This window comes from Archocentrus centrarchus, chromosome 11, assembly GCF_007364275.1.
Source record: "Archocentrus centrarchus isolate MPI-CPG fArcCen1 chromosome 11, fArcCen1, whole genome shotgun sequence".
Classification (NCBI taxonomy): domain Eukaryota; kingdom Metazoa; phylum Chordata; class Actinopteri; order Cichliformes; family Cichlidae; genus Archocentrus; species Archocentrus centrarchus.
The window spans coordinates 1,367,253-1,385,462 of NC_044356.1; positions in this window are offsets into that span (position 1 = coordinate 1,367,253).

Consider the following 18,210-nt stretch of genomic DNA (forward strand, 5'->3'; position numbering starts at 1 on the left):
TCCATAATGATGGATATCACAGACACTCAGATTCACCCTATCACTATTAGCGATCATGCACCGGTGTCTATGTCTCTGACACAGAAAAGAGTCACATCACCAATCAGGAACTGGAGATTTAATACATCATTACTTAAAGAAGAAGATTTTATTAATTATTTCAAAAAGGAATGGTCAGCATACTTAGAATATAATGATATTCCAGGAATATCACCATGTGTTCTTTGGGAAGCAGGAAAGGCAGTAATGCGGGGCAAAATAATATCTTACTGCTCGCATAGGAAAAATAAAGAAAAAGCACTTGTGTTAGAATTAGAACAAAAAATTAAATCTTTAGAAACTGCCTATGCCGCTTCACCACAAGAACATACAATTATCAGCCTGAGGAAACTGAAACTGGAGCTAAATGAAATAATTGATAAAAGGACACAATTTATGTTGCAGAGGCTGCGTTTGGAAAACTTTGAGCATGGAAATAAATCTGGAAAATTCCTGGCCAAGCAATTAAAACTGAATAAAGAAAAAACAGCTATTTATTCTATTAAAGATTCAACTGGTAACATTACTCATGACCCACAACAAATAAATAACTCTTTCAGAGACTTCTATGAAGCCTTATATTCACCACAGATTAACCCATCTGATACTGAAATTGAAGAATTTCTTAATAATATAAATCTACCAAAACTAAATGACAGCCAGGCTGCAGCTCTGGATTTACCTCTTTCATTGTCTGAACTTAGTGAAGCCCTACAGCATCTCCCAAATAATAAAGCCCCAGGCCCAGATGGTTTTCCAGCCGAGTTTTATAAAGAATTTTGGTCTGAGCTAGCTCCCATTTTTTTCAGAATGGTAACTCAGATTCAGAATGACCACATCTTATCTCCAACCTTAAACTCTGCTAACATTAGCCTGCTTCTTAAACCAGGCAAAGACCCCACACTCCCATCCAGCTACAGGCCAATCTCTCTCATTAATGTAGATCTTAAAATAATTTGCAAAGCCCTTGCCAAAAGATTAGAAAGTATTACTCCATTTATTGTACATCCAGATCAAACAGGCTTTATCAAGGGTCGGCACTCAGCCAATAATACACGTCGACTGATAAATATAATAGACTATTGTTCTATTAACAAATTAGAGACGACAATCGTGTCTTTAGATGCAGAAAAGGCATTTGATCGGGTAAATTGGAAATTCTTACTAGCAGTTCTGCAAAAATTTGGATTCGGTTCATCCTTTATAAACTGGATCAGAACACTACACAGCTCTCCGAATGCGCGTGTTAGGACAAATGATCTCATTTCACAAAGTTTCAGTCTGCAGAGGGGCACTAGGCAGGGCTGCCCACTCTCTCCCTCTCTTTTTGTAATTTTCATTGAGCCGCTAGCAGCAGCAATCCGTCAAAATGCAAATATTAAAGGGATTCAAACTGAAAATATGGACCATAAACTTAGCCTTTATGCTGATGATGTATTACTTTTCCTTGGGAATTCACAAGGCTCTCTTTTGAAGACTATCACACTGATAGATAAGTTCTCATCTATATCTGATTACTCTATCAATTGGAGTAAATCAACAGTTTTGCCTCTGAATTGTAATTTCCAGAGAACCTCTAGGACCCCACTAAAGTCAGGAAATATTAGATATTTAGGCATAAATTTTTCCGCCAGGCTCTCAGACTTGGTACGATTAAATCATATCCCCTTATTAAAAACAATAGAGGATGATCTCACACGTTGGAACAGTTTACCTATATCACTCATGGGGAGAGTTGCTGCCATTAAAATGATGGTTTTACCAAAAATTAATTATCTATTTTCATTGATCCCTAATAAACCTTCTATTCCTTGGTTCAAGTCACTAGATTCAAACATCTCAAAATTTTTATGGAAAAACAAACCGTCAAGAATAAGCTTAAAAACTTTACAAAAGCCAAAACACAGTGGAGGTCTAGAATTACCAAACTTTTATTACTATTTCTTAAGCAGTAGATTGCAGTATATTTCAAAGTGGATCAAATCCAATTCATTAGACAACCCATGGCTGGATCTAGAACAGGAGTTTTGTGGAAAAATAAAAATCTCAGATTTACCTTTCATTAGTTCCAGTATTAAACATCATAACTGCTATAAAGTCCTTAGTATAAATACCTCTCTGACAGCCTGGTGGGAATTTTTAAAAATAACTAAGTCTTCACTCATCCCCTGTAAACTAACACCCATTTGGAACAATCCAGATATTTGTCAGAAAAAGAAAATGCTGAATTTTCCGTTATGGCGTGATAAGGGTATAAATAACTTAGAACATATTATCCAAGATGGAAATTTTATCACGTTCCAAGAACTTATATCAAAATATAGAATTGGCAACGGTAGATTTCTGGAATATCAACAAGTTAAGTCCGTCCTACAGGGAAGATTTAACCTTAATCAATTGAATCTAGAAATGCCTACTTGGGTAACAGAATTTCTTAACCTCTGTACCCCAAAATTGTTATCAAAATTATATAAATTATTAATAAAAACTGATGATTCAGTTTCCCTCCCAATTACAAAATGGGAGCGTGATCTTTCTGTCAACCTGGATCAAAATTTATGGACAGAAATGTGTTTAAATATCTTCAAAATGACTAAAAGACCCCAAATACAACTTGTACAATATAAGATTCTCCATAGAACATACTACACTGGACAAAGGATGTTCCAAATGGGCCTTACACACTCAAACATATGCACCCACTGTACAAGCAATTCAGAGGATAATCATCTACACGCTCTGTGGTCTTGTGTACCAGTTCAGAGATTTTGGCAGAGGATTTGTGAAGATCTATCCACATGGTTTAGCTGTCATATCCCAACTTCCCCCAGACTATGCATCTTAGGTGATGTCAGTGAATTAATTATGGAGTTAAATATATCACACATAGTTCTTACTGCCTTGTGCATCGCTAAGAAGATGATCCTCATGAACTGGAAGACAAAAAATAAACTATGTATTACTCATTACAGAAATTTATTAGTAGATCATGTTAGTTTAGAGAGAATGTCTGCTTCTTCTAAAAACAAATTGGAGGAATTTGACTCTCTTTGGTTCCCACTGCTCAGCTCCATTACTTAGTGGGGGTGGTGGGCTGCGGGCTCTGCTCCTGATGTGCTTTGTGGGGGGGTGGGGGGGGACTCCGGGGGCCTGGGTAGCTGGTAGCCTCCTGAGGCTGGGTTCCTGGGGCGACCTTCTGGTGATGTCTGTGTGCCTGTCCTGGTTGATGGTGGTGGGGGCTTGGATGGTGCTGCCTTCGGTCCTGGGGTGTGGGCGGGGTGCTTGGGGGGGTGGTGCCGGCCCTCGGTCGGTTGGCTGGTCTTCCCTGTATGGCTTGGGGGCTGGGGTCTGGGGCCCCGGCACTGGGGCCGCGCCGGCTCCCGGTGGGCCCCCCCTGGCGCGGGGGGGGCCTCTGCTGTCCCGGCCGCGCCGCCGGGTGGGGTGGGTTGGCCTGACGTCGGGATGTCCGGTCTACGCTTTTGGGGCCCTGGGGTGCCTGCATTGCAGGGGGGTGGGGTGGGGGATGGGGCCGCGGTGGGGTGGTTGGGGGGGACTGGGCACTGCATTTCCATGCCCAGGCCAGTATGTCCTGTCGCCTGTTTGTGTCTATTGTTGAGTGAATGGGCATCTAGGAGGAGCGGGCCGCCCTCTGCGGTGGGGGCGAGGGCGCCAACCTCGGGTGCTGCAGTGCTCCGGGATGCTGTCACCGCGGCCCCGGGCTCACCTCCCCCTGCCCTGTGCTGGGGTGTGGGAGGTCGGGGTGCCTATTGAGCCAGCGGACAGCTGGCTCTCTTCTTCCAGGATTTTTCCTGGTCATATGCCCCCCCCCCCTCCCCCTCCCCATACACAAACACACACACACACACACACACACAGAATACACATCACTCACAGATGTAGGATGGAGAGGCCACGTGGAGAGCTGCACCACCACTTGCCTCTCCGTTTTAATTGCACTTTAGTCATTATAACTCACAACACATACACACTTACACCCTGATACACATAGGACCTTTGGGGCAGGCATGTTACTCAGAGGTTGATGAGATGGGCCGCTGAGGTGGCCCCACTCGGATCCTCGTCACTGTCTGTCTCCAAATTTTATTTGCACTTTAGACATGGAGGGTTTTGGGGGGGCAGTGTGGGCAAGCGCTGACGACCAACAGTTGGCGCTTGTGGCATAACTGTCCCCTCAATTTTAACTGCACCCTATACACCTCATTCACTCACAAACATTAACACATAGACCTACAAGTTGGGGAGGAGGAGGGGTGGATGGGTCATCTTACACCCCGATTTCTTGCGTCTCGCCCAGGGTAGGGGTCGGGTGGTTCCTTGGGGACCGGGCTGGTGGCGTCCTGCGGTCTCTGTTGGCCCTGGGGTGGTTTCCACTTGCCCCGCCTTCAGAGGGTGGGTAGCTATGGATGAATGTGTGTCTTTGTGTATTTGTCACCGTCTCCGTGAGTATGGGTGGGTGAGTGAATGTGTATGTATGGCATATCTGTGTGTGGGTAAGTATGTATGGGCATGTATGAGTATCTGTGTATAAATGTGTACACGGGTGTCTGGGTGTGTTTGTATGTATGGCTGGACCTGGGTCTGGGCCTTGTGCCTTGCCTCCTGGCCACTCCTTGCTGGTTGCCTCCTCCCCCCTACCCCCCTGGGATGGGGGTGCCTCGGGGTTCCTGGGTGGGGCTGGGTGTTCTGGCGTGGGTACTGGCCTGCCCCCCTTGGGGGTGCGGTGCGGGGCTGCGTTGGCTTCTTCGGCGTGGGGGGGGGCTCTGTGGAGGGTCGGGCGGTCCTTGGGTGCCGTGGGCCTGGGAGCCCTGCCGCCGGCCAGTGCAGGGGGCTGGCCGCTGGGGGGGGGCTGGCTTCTCATCGCCTTGGGTTCCCTGGAGCCCTCGCTCCTCGACTGGGGGGGCTCCGTCTGAGACCACCCTCTCCCGTCTGCTGGGGTAGGTGTGCGGTTGTCTTTGGACTGAGTGGCCGGGGGTCTTCCTGGCTCTTGGTGGGCTGCTGGTGGCCTGGGGTTCCGGGGGCTTTCCGTACCTGCCTCTGGCTTCTGATGGGTGGAGCTGCAGCGTTTTGCCCTCATTGGTAAGTACGTTCCATGACACAGACACAAACATGACACAGACACAAACGCCCACTCAATCACAACTCAACAAAATTGTTGGTGTGCGTAACATGCTTTGTTAGTTTTGTTTTTCACACACAAATTTATTTTTGCAAGTATTGATAGTATTTTTTTATATGTTAAAGTGATGAAGTATCTGATTAATAGACTTGTGCTCTTTCCCCTTTTTTTTTTTTTTGCTCCCTTTCTCTCTCCCTTTTTCTTCTCTTTATTTTCCTCTTCTTCAGCCTGTCAGCTCTGGCTGTTACATAGTATGTGGAAAAATAACTCAGATAAATAAATTAAGGGTTAAAACATCAACAAGAAGAGCCTATTGAGAACCTATAGAGCTCATCTTGAAATAGCAAATATGTTTGGCACAACAACGCATTCAGATCACAGTTCTGCTTGCAAGATCTACCAGACATGACAGGCTTAAAAAAAAAAAAAAAAAAAAAAAAAAGAATGCTGGTCCAGTAAACCACATTGTGTCTTTCAGGCGGTTTGCTGGAACCGACCGTGTTGCAATGTCTGCAGGATTGTGTTGAGTGTCTACATACCTCCACTGTTGTGGCAGTGTGCTTCGCCTGATGCGCTGAACTCGGTTGCTCACGTACACATAGAATCTTCTTTTCTCATTGAAAATGTACCTGAGTACAATTCTGCTGTCTGTGTAGAATGTGACTGCATCAAATTTGATGTCGATTTCAGATATGATGGCTTCAGCCAGATTCACTGCCATGACTGCTCCACACAGCTCCAAACGGGGTATGGTGTGTTTTGGGCGTGGCGCGAGTCTCGCTTTGCTTGCGATCAGTCCTGTACGGCATTGACCATCTGCACCTACAGTTCTTAAATAAGCAACTGCAGCAACTGCCCTTTCTGATGCGTCTGAAAAGACACAGAGCTCAATTCGTTCAGCTGCAGACAAGGATATGCGGGTGTAGGCTCTGGGAATTCTTAATTTTTCCAGTTCTTGAAGAGAATCTCTCCAGCTGTCCCACAATTTCTCCTTTTCTGCAGGCAGAGGAGCATCCCAATCAGGAGAGTCGGTGGCGAGTTGGCGAAGCAGAGCCTTTCCTTGAATTGTCACAGGAGAGACGAATCCAAGAGGGTCATATAAGCTGTTCACTGTGGAGAGGACTCCCCGTCGGGTGAATGGCTTCCTCTCATCCTCCACCCGGTAAGTGAAACAATCTGAGTCCAGGTCCCAGTGTAGACCAAGGCTCCTTTGCACCGGTAGACTGTCAGCAGCCAGGTCGAGGTCCTTTAAGTCAGTGGCACGATCTTCACAGGAGAAAGCCTGCATGACCTCTTTGTTGTTCGAGGCTAGCTTGTGCAGTCTGAGATTGGAGCCTGCCAGCATGCTTTGAGTCCTTTTAAGCAGACTGATCACCTGTTCAGCTGTAGGTAGGGATTTCAGTCCATCATCCACATAAAAATCTCTGCCCACAAACCGCTGTGCATCTTCTCCATATTCACTCTGACCTTCCAGAGCTGCACGCCTGAGACAGTAAATAGCCACAGCTGGGGAGGGGCTATTTCCAAACACATGAACATTCATGCGGAATTCTGCGACCTCTTTCTCTGGGTCATTGTCCTTGAACCAAAGGAACCTGAGAAAGTTGCGGTCCTCGGGCCTGACCTTGAAGCAGTGGAACATCTGCTGTATGTCCACAGAGAAGGCGACATTCTCTTTTCTAAAACGAAGGAGAACGCCCACCAGGCTGTTGTTGAGATCTGGTCCGGTTAGGAGCACTTGGTTTAGAGACAGGCCATTGTGCTGTGCGCTGGAGTCAAACACGACTCTTATCTGAGAAGGCTTTTTCGGGTGATAAACTCCAAAGCACGGTAGGTACCAGTGTTCCTCTCCGGGTTTCAGTAGGGGAGCTTTTTCCACGTGCCCGCTCTGAAAGATCCTTTCCATGAACGTAATGAACTGCTGTTTCATTTCAGGTCTCCTTTTGAAGGAGCGCTGCAGCGAATTGAGGCGTTCCAGCGCCTGGGCACGGTTGTTGGGCAGCCGTGGTCGGGGAGCTCTGAAAGGAAGAGGAGCCACCCAGCTGTTTCCCTCGTCCTTGTAGACTCCATGGTCCATGATGCTCAGAAACTGCATGTCCTCTATGGACGGTGCCTCTGTGTCATCATCCTTTGTTGTCTGAAACGCATCACTGTCCAAAGTGTTCTGTATTGCCTTTGCATGACTGCCTCCATGCAGGATGAAGTGTGAGAAGGGTTCAGTGACACAGTATCTCTCCTTCACCGTGTAGCTGTTTGGGCATGGCTGAAAGAGAGAAGGGCGTCCGTTTCTCAGCACATTGGTGTAGTAGGAGTGGACAAGCGGCAGCTTGTGCATGTCCCCAATACACACATCACCCACAATCACCCAACCCAGATCCAGTTTTTGGGCGTAGGGTGCATTGTGTGGGCCGTTCACCTGTCTTCTCACCTTGTGGGCTCTGATTATGTCCCTGCCTAACAACAGCAAAATGGGGGCTTGTGGGTCGAGATTGGGGATGTGCTTTGCGAGATGTCTCAAATGGGTGTGGCTGGAGGCGACCTCGGGTGAGGGAATTTCCCTCCGATTGTTTGGGATTTCGTTGCATTCAATCAATGGTGGCAGTGACAGCACAATGCTGCCATCCACAGGTTCCACCATGAAGCCACATGCCTGTCTACCTTCAGTCTCTATTGTTCCCGCACATGTTTTCAGGGAGTATGGTGAGGGCTTTCCTGAAATATTGAAAATACTGAAAAACTCTGTTCGTGCAAGTGATCGGTTACTTTGATCATCTAAGATGGCATACATACGGACTGCAGCATAAGAGTGGTTGGCTGGGTATACCTTTACCAGACATATTTTCGAACAGGAGCGCCCTGAGATGTCCTTTCCACACACCTTGGTGCATGTGGCCGAGACAATTCAATTCAATTCAATTCAATTTTATTTATATAGCGCCAAATCACAACAAACTGTCGCCTCAAGGCGCTTTGTATTGTGGGTAAAGACCCTACAATAATACAGAGAAAACCCAACAGTCAAAACGACCCCCTATGAGCAGCACTTGGCGACAGTGGAAAGGAAAAACTCCCTTTTAACAGGAAGAAACCTCCAGCAGAACCAGGCTCAGGGAGGGGCAGTCATCTGCCGCGACCGGTTGGGCTGAGGGGAGAGAAAGACATGTTGTGGAAGAGAGCCAGAGATTAATATCAATTAATGATTAAATGCAGAGTGGAGTATAAACAAAGTAAATAAGGTGAATGAGAAACAGTGCATTATGTGAACCCCCCAGCAGACTAGGCCTATAGCAGCATAACTAAGGGATGGTTCAGGGTCACCTGATCCAGGGTCACCTGATCCATAGTACTCATTGAGCCAATTCCATACAGCCCTGAGTCCATGTTCTGAGTGATTCACGTGAACAGTTCTTATGCGTCTAGCATGTTCGGATGAGTCCTTGCCTAACCATTTTACAAGAAGGTCAAGCTGCTCACTAGCTGAGAGGCTGAGGTCTCTGATAGAATTCATAAAGGATCCTTTCCAAGCTCTAAAGCATTCAGGACGGTCATTAAACTGCACAAGCCCAGTGGAGATAAGCTCACGCCGGGCCATAAATCTGACAAGGTCTGATATTCCTCTGTTTTCATCAAACTGAGCATGTACAGGGCTTCTTTGTTGGTGAGCAACACTGGGTAGTAAGTGGGAATTGTCTAATGGTTGGTTATATGCAGTGTCACTGTAGTCATTTCCTAAAGGCTTCTGCATTATTTCAGGGCGAGGTGTCGTTTTAGGCACATAGTCAGTGTGCTGTGATTGTGGCATTATGTGGTTCTGCTGATGGGGTAATTCACTCGCGGTGTGGTAAGAGGCAATGGGATGGGCATATTCAGGGGTCTGAATGTCTGGGATGCTGGCGGGAGTGTTTTCTAATAGCTCTGCTGGAGAGTATTTATCTGCTCCCTCAACATAGTCCTTTGTGCGTACCTTTGAGTTCTCGGTTAGCACATCAATGTCGCTGAAAACCTGCTTGAATTCTTCTTGCACTGCTGCCTCTAGGACGTCTGCTTTGGCCGCTGTAGCTGCAGCTTGTTTTTCGAGGCGGACTCTATTCAGTGTCAGCTTTAATTTCAGTTCATTCTCTTTTGCAGCGAATGTCACTTCAGTCCTAGCAGCCACTGCTTCTGCCCACGCCTGAGCAGCAGCTAACTTGCTAGCAGAGGAGCTTGAAGACCTTTTAGATGAGCAGGCTGCGTCTGATCTGGTTTTTATGGATCGTGTGGTCAAAGCTTTTTCCGACATCTTGACGCTGATTTTAATCGTACTTGCTTGAAAAGACAATCCAGTTACTGTGATTCTGTCAGGTCCGTCACTCACACGGTGTCGTTCTGTCCTCCAGTTGCGAAGATCAGCCCGCCAGAAGACGTCGTTTTACTGTACTGTCCTGCCCCAACGCCTTGCCAGGGTCGACAGCTGGTTAACTCCTCTCCAACAAACCACACAGATGACAGGTTCCAGTTAACTCTTTATGGTAAGTTGAAGTAGGGTAAAACTGTGAAACAAAATACAATACCATTCAGAGGGCGATTTGACAGTGCTATAGAAAATAGCTTAGAAGCTAGATTAGCTTAACAAACAAATAACAAATATAGAACTCTACTAAATGTTAGCAGGGCTCTAAACTAGGTGGATTAACATTTATCTTGTTTTATATGCATACAATTAATACATCATACCGACGATGCCTTCAAGGGCTGACTTGAGACTCAACAGACTTCAAGATGGCGCCGGTGTGTGTGGCTTGCCGTCAGCTGTTACCTGTTTTGCTTATTTTCGCTTTGTTTCTCTTCAGTAATGTCTCCACTTTTTTGGTTTATGACCGCCAATTCCTTCTAACTATCAAAGTCATTGTTGAAGAGCAATATCGACTACTTCCAGGACGTCAGGAGTTTCGAGTCCCACCTGTGCTGGAGACTGTACCTCTGTACCTTCGCCGCAGCCCACTTTGTCTTCATGCAAACAAGAAACGCCACAGGAAACGAGGGAAACGAGGTGGTGTGTCAGCGAAGTTTAAACACTCCCCGATGGTCAACCCCCGCGACTTTCTGAACCGTCTTGCCCCGGACCCCAAGTGGACCATATCCTGGCGATCACTGGAACCCGCTTATCGGTGGATTGTACCTGTGGCTCCGCGACCTACTGTCCAGCTTCCTCGGCATCCCTCACCCCGTCTCCGTAGAGGTGGAGTGGATCACCGGAATCTTCGCCCCCTGGGTCGTGCATCGCAGCCGGATAGCAACTCTGTTTTAGCCAGGCTTGCCCTGGTTAATGCTAGGTCTCTAGCCAATAAGACTTTTATCCTGAATGACTTCTTCACCTCTCGAGGCTTGGATTTTCTCCTAGTGACGGAAACTTGGCTAAGCTTGGGTGAGTTGAGCCCGTTTTCTGAACTTGTCCCTCCAGGCTGTCATTATTTCAGTTCTCCTCGGTTAACGGGCCGAGGCGGAGGGCTAGCTACTGTCTATAAAAGCAGCTTCAGCTGCCGGCAGCTAACAGCTGATGTTTACTCCAGCTTCGAACTGCAGTTATTTGAAATCAAGCTGTCCACCCCTGTACTGTGCGCACTGGTTTACCGACCACCGAAATACAACAAGGATTTTATCCAGGACTTCTCTGAATTTTTGGCAGGAATTATGCCGAAATATGACAGTGTTTTAATCCTAGGTGATTTTAATATTCATGTCTGCTGCTTAAATGCGCCCATGACTAATGATTTCTTAAATGTCTTGGACTCTTTTAATTTTGCGCAGTTAGTTAAAGGCCCGACACACGAACATGGACATACTCTGGATCTTGTACTGTCTAGTGGCCTGCCTCTCTGTGACATTGAAATTTGTGAAGTTAATTTTTCTGATCACATGCCTGTAATATTTGAGATTTCACTTTCATGTCAGTCAGCCAAACCTGATGTGCCTACACACCGATCTCGTATGGTTAATTCAGTTACTGCTGATCACTTTATTCGTTGCTATCAAAATAGCTACAATGCAGTACTTCTTGATTGGCCCAGCCAGCTGAACACTGACGACTTACTTTCTCTGTTCTATTCCACCTGTTCAGCAATCCTTGACACCATTGCTCCTCTCAAAATCAGGAGACCAAAACTTAAAACTGAGCCTTGGCTGAACAGTGGCACCAGAGAACTCAGACAGATGTGTAGAAAAGCCGAACGTAAATGGAAAAAGGATAAACTTCAAGTGTCTTTTGATGCGCTCAGAGAATCTTTACTGAACTATCAGAGAGCTGTAAGAGCAGCAAAAACAAAGTATCTCTCTGAGATTGTGTCTAATAACTGTCACAGACCACGCATTTTATTTACTGTTATTAATTCTGTTCTAAATCCTCCCGGTGCTCCTCCTCTTGTTGCGTCTAAAGCTGTGTGTGAAAAATTACTAAGATTTTTTGTTGATAGGATAGCTAATATTAGGTCTCATATTATCCCTCCTGTCACCGACCCATCTGTTCACACAATAACCGCTACTACCTTTGACCACTTTGAGCCCGTGTCTCTCTCACTGCTGAATGAAGTAGTCAACCAGTTGAAACCCACAAGATGTCCTTTAGATATTATTCCATCTCGCCTACTAAAGGATGTTTTTTACACAGTGGGAAAGAGTGTGCTGTCTATTATCAATAGCAGTCTTAATTCTGGTTGTGTCCCTGCTGATTTTAAACACGCTGTGGTAGAACCTATTCTTAAAAAACAAAACCTTGACCCAACCATTTTATCCAACTTCAGACCAATTTCTAAACTGCCATTTCTTTCAAAAGTCTTGGAGAAAGTTGTCCTCCTTCAGCTCCAGACCTTCTTAGACCAAAATGGTGTTATTGAAGTATTCCAGTCTGGGTTTAAAGCATATCACAGTACTGAAACCGCACTTTTAAAAGTTTTAAATGACCTTTTAACTATTACTGATTTGGGGGACTCTGCCATTTTAGTACTCTTAGACCTTAGTGCTGCCTTTGATACCATAGATCATGGTATCCTTTTATCTCGACTGGAGCACTTTGTTGGTATTAAAGGGACTGCACTTAAATGGTTCAAATCCTATTTAACGAACAGAAGTTTTACAGTTAGGCTGGGAGAGATTTCTTCCTCTGAAAGCCTGCTCTCATGTGGGGTGCCCCAGGGGTCCATTCTTGGCCCAGCCCTCTTTTCAATTTATATGCTCCCCTTGGGTTCAGTCTTTAAAAAACACTGCATCCCCTTCCACTGTTATGCAGATGACTCGCAGATCTATCTGCCACTGAAAAAAAACTCAGTGAGTCCTTTGAAGGCCTTACTGGACTGTCTGGAGGAAGTTAAAACATGGATGGCTCAAAACTTTCTTAAATTAAATGAGCAGAAAACCGAGGTCATTGTGTTTGGTACCCCTGACCTCTATGACCTTGGCCCCTTAAAGATATATAATAAACCCTGTGCAAGGAACTTGGGGGTGATCCTTGACACAAATCTTAGTTTTGACAAGCACATTAATACCGTCATCAAATCTAGCTTCTTCCATCTTCGTCTGCTTGCAAAGGTGAAGCCATTTCTCTGTTCCACGGATTTTGAGAAAGCTATCCATGCTTTCATTTCATCTCGACTCGATTACTGTAACAGTCTCTATTCAGGTGTCAGTCTGTCGCTACTTCGTCGTCTGCAACTGATTCAAAATGCAGCAGCACGATTACTAACCGGCACTCATAAACGAGACCATATATCCCCCATACTTGCATCCTTACACTGGTTACCAGTCAGTTTTAGAATTGATTTTAAGGTTTTATTATTTGTTTTTAAGGCGTTGCATGGGTTAGCACCTACCTACCTCTCTGATCTTATAAGCCTGCACACTCCCATCAGATCACTGAGGTCTGCTGAGCAAATGCTCTTAACTGTACCGAGGTCAAGATTAAAACATAGAGGTGATCGGGCTTTTGCAGTCGTTGCTCCGAAATTATGGAACAAGCTGCCCCTTCACATCAGGACCTCCCCTACAGTTGATATCTTTAAATCTCGTTTGAAAACCCATTTTTATTCTTTGGCTTTTAAATCAAAATGAGTACTGGATACATTACTGATGTTGTTTTCTTTTATTTTTATTTTTGTTTTTATAATTTTATGCTTCCTGTTTTAACTATATCTTTTACATTGTGTTTTAAGTTATTTTATTTATCTTAAATGTACAGCACTTTGGTCAACTGCTGTTGTTTTTAAACGTGCTTTATAAATAAACTTGACTTGACTTGACAGACAGAAATCGCGCATCAAGCTTGTTTTCCCGCACAACAATGTCCACTGCTCATGACGTCATCAGTCGATGCCGCAAGCATAAAAACACTACCCTTGTTCCCCAGTAGATGGCAGCAAAGGAACATGAAAAACTTATAAACACCAAATTTCTCAGCAAAGACAACAGGAAGACAACATCAAACAGAACAATGTGTGTATTAACATTGATATATTCAATTCAATTTTCAATTTAATTTTATTTATATAGCGCCAAATCACAACAAACTGTCGCCTCAAGGCGCTTTGTATTGTGGGTAAAGACCCTACAATAATACAGAGAAAACCCAACAGTCAGAACGACCCCCATGAGCAGCACTTGGTGACAGTGGGAAGGAAAAACTCTCCTTTAACAGGAAGAAACCTCCAGCAGAACCAGGCTCAGGGAGGGGGGGTCATCTGCCGCGACCAGTTGGGCTGAGGGGAGAGAAAGACATGCTGTGGAAGAGAGCCAGAGATTAATATCAATTAATGATTAAATGCAGAGTGGAGTATAAACAAAGTAAATAAGGTGAATGAGAAGAAACAGTGCATTATGTGAACCCCCCAGCAGACTAGGCCTATAGCAGCATAACTAAGGGCTGGTTCAGGGTCACCTTATCCAGCCCTAACTATAAGCTTTATCATAAAGGAAAGTTTTAAGCCTAATCTTAAAAATAGAGAGGGTGTCTGTCTCCCGAATCCAAGCTGGAAGCTGGTTCCACAGAAGAGGCGCCTGAAAGCTGAAGGCTCTGCCTCCCATTCTACTCTTAAGTATCCTAGGAACCACAAGTAAGCCAGCAGTCTGAGAGCGAAGTGCTCTATTAGGGTGATACGGTACTGTGAGGTCTTTGAGATAAGATGGTGCCTGATTATTCAAGACCTTGTATGTGAGGAGAAGAATTTTAAATTCTATTCTAGATTTAACAGGGAGCCAATGAAGAGAAGCCAATATGGGAGAAATCTGCTCTCTCTTTCTAGTCCCTGTCAGTACTCTAGCTGGAGCATTTTGGATCAGCTGAAGGCTTTTCAGGGAGCTTTTAGGACAGCCTGATAATAATGAATTACAATAGTCCACCCTAGAAGTAATAAATGAATGAATTAGCTTTTCAGCATCACTCTGAGAAAGGATGTTTCTAATTTTAGAAATATTGCGCAAATGCAAAAAAGCGGTCCTACATATTTGTTTAATATGTGCATTGAAGGACATATCCTGGTCAAAAATGACTCCAAGATTTCTCACAGTGTTACTGGAGGCCAAAGTAATGCCATCCAGAGTAAGTATCTGGTTAGACACCATGTTTCTAAGATTTGTGGGTCCGAGAACAAGAATTTCAGTTTGATCTGAATTTAGAAGCAGGAAATTAGAGGTCATCCAGGCCTTAATATCTTTAAGACATTCCTGCAGTTTAACTAATTGATGTGTGTCATCTGGCTTCATTGATAGGTAAAGCTGAGTATCATCTGCATAACAATGAAAATTGATGCAGTGCTTTCTAATAATACTGCCTAAGGGAAGCATGTATAATGTAAATAAAATTGGTCCTAGCACAGAACCCTGTGGAACTCCATAATTAACCTTAGTGTGTGAAGAAGACTCCCCATTTACATGAACAAATTGGAGTCTATGAGATAAATATGATTCAAACCACTGCAGTGCAGTACCTTTAATACCTATAGCAAGCTCTAATCTCTGTAATAAAATGTTATGGTCAACAGTATCAAAAGCTGCACTGAGGTCCAACAGGACAAGAACAGAGATGAGTCCACTGTCAGAGGCTCTAAGAAGATCATTTGTAACCTTCACTAATGCTGTTTCTGTACTGTGATGAATTCTGAAACCTGACTGAAACTCTTCAAATAAACCGTTCCTCTGCAGATGATCAGTTAGCTGTTTTACAACTACTCTTTCAAGAATCTTTGAGAGAAAAGGAAGGTTGGAGATTGGCCTATAATTAGCTAAGACAGCTGGGTCAAGTGATGGCTTTTTAAGTAGAGGTTTAATTACAGCCACCTTGAAGGTCTGTGGTACATAGCCAACTAATAAAGACAGACTGATCATTTTTAAGATTGAAGCATCAATAATTGGAAAGACTTCTTTGAACAGTCTAGTAGGAATGGGATCTAATAAACATGTTGCTGGTTTGGAGGAAGTAACTATTGAAGTTAACTCTGAAAGATCAACTGGAGCAAAAGAGTCTAAACAAATACCAGCAGTGCTGAAAGCAGCCGAACATGAAGAATAATCTTTGAGATGGTTATGAATAATTTTTTCTCTAATGTCTAAAATTTTATTTGTAAAGAAATCCATGAAGTCACTACTAGTTAACGTGAAAGGAATACTCGGCTCTACAGAGCTCTGACTCTTTGTCAGCCTGGCTACAGTGCTGAAAAGAAACCTGGGGTTGTTCTTATTTTCTTCAATTAATGATGAATAGTAAGATGTCCTAGCTTTACGGAGGGCTTTTTTATAGAGCAACAAACTCTTTTTCCAGGCTAAATGAGCATCTTCTAATTTAGTGAGACGCCATTCCCTCTCCAGCTTTCGGGTTATCTGCTTTAAGCTGTGCGTTTGTGAATTATACCACGGAGTCAGGCACTTCTGATTTGAAGCTTTCCTTTTCAGAGGAGCCACAGTATCCAAAGTTATACGCAGTGAGGATGTAAAACTATTGACGAGATAATCGACCTCACTGGGAGCAGAGTTTAGGTAGCTGCTCTGCACTGTGTTGGCACTGAAGAGCATAACAATGAAGGAATTAGATCCTTAAACTTAGTTACAGCACTTTCAGAAAGACTTCTACTGTAATTAAACTTATTCCCCACTGCTGTGTAATCCATTAAAGTAAATGTAAATGTTACTAAGAAATGATCAGACAGGAGGGGGCTTTCAGGGAATACTGTTAAGTCTTCAGTTTCTATGCCATATGTCAGGACAAGATCCAGAGTATGATTAAAGTGGTGGGTGGGCTCCTTTACATTTTGAGTGAAGCCAATTGAATCTAACAATAGATTAAATGCAGTGTTGAGGCTGTCATTCTCAGCATCTACATGGATGTTAAAATCACCCACTATAATTATTTTATCTGAACTGAGCACTAAATCAGATAAAAAGTCTGAGAAATCAGACAGAAACTCTGAGTAAGGACCAGGTGGACGATAGATAATAACAAATAAAACAGGTTTTTGATTTTCCCAATTAGGATGGACAAGACTAAGAGTCAGGCTTTCAAAAGAATGAAAACTTTGTCTGGGTCTTTGATTAATTAATAAGCTGGAATTGAAGATTGCAGCTAATCCTCCTCCTCGACCTGTGCTTCGAGCATTCTGACAGTTACTGTGACTCGGGGGTGTTGATTCATTTAAACTAACATATTCATCCTGCTGTAACCAGGTTTCTGTAAGGCAGAATAAATCAATATGTTGATCAATTATTAAATCATTTACTAATAGGGATTTGGAAGAGAGAGACCTAATGTTTAACAATCCACATTTAATTGTTTTATTTTTTGGTGCAGTTGATATTTTACGTATTTAGTGCTTATGTATATGTGTATAGTTTTTCTATTCTATTCTATTTTAGTTCATTTGTTTTTACTCATCCTTTTCATTTTTCTCTGGACTGAGCTGCTGTAATGCCCAAATTTCCCTGTTTTTAAAGTTTATCTTATCTTATCTTATAGCAGCATAACTAAGGGATGGTTCAAGGTCACCTGATCCAGCCCTAACTATAAGCTTGATCAAAAAGGAAAGTTTTAAGCCTAATCTTAAAAATAGAGAGGGTGTCTGTCTCCTGAATCCAAGCTGGAAGCTGGTTCCACAGAAGAGGGGCCTGAAAGCTGAAGGCTCTGCCTCCCATTCTACTCTTAAGTATCCTAGGAACCACAAGTAAGCCAGCAGTCTGAGAGTGAAGTGCTCTATTAGGGTGATATGGGACTATGAGGTCTTTGAGATAAGACGGGGCCTGATTATTCAAGACCTTGTATGTGAGGAGAAGGATTTTAAATTCTATTCTAGATTTAACAGGAAGCCAATGAAGAGAAGCCAATATGGGAGAAATCTGCTCTCTCTTTCTAGTCCCTGTCAGTACTCTAGCTGCAGCATTTTGAATCAGCTGAAGGCTTTCACTCAGACCTTCAGCTGAAGGTCAGGGTTATAACATGTTCACAACACTGTAAATTTTAGCACCGTCACAAAACAAGTGTCCTCCAAAACAACACAACTGACGTACAGACCTGACCTCGCTCTGACTTTCATATCAAATGTATTCAATATTTCCATTAAATGTTGCTCACTGCAGGTTTGAGAACCAACATCTTGTCTTGAAGGAGTTTTTAAAAGTCTCAGGAGACTCACTGCATTTTTGCTTGTGCTGCAGAATCTAAAGCTGGACCCATTCAACCCCAGAGAGAGGAGAGCTTCTTTGGTGACACTGGAGAGGATCTTCTATCAGTGCTGGAAAACCTCGATCCCCTCCTTCCTGCCACAAAGCCTCAGGAGCCCTCATTTCCTCCTTCAGACTCCTGCACTGGCTACTGCCGTGGAGTCGCCTCCATCCACATCAGTGGCCTGTGAACTTCAACCCTTTGAACCCACAGCCATTGATCTGCTTTCACAGCTGAGGCTGACAGATCCCTCCTCTGCATGCAGACCTGTCTTCTATAGACTTAAGTCTGTTTGACTTATAATTTACTTTAACTTTTCATTGTTATTGAAGCTTGTTTACCGTTTATTTGATAGCTTTATTAG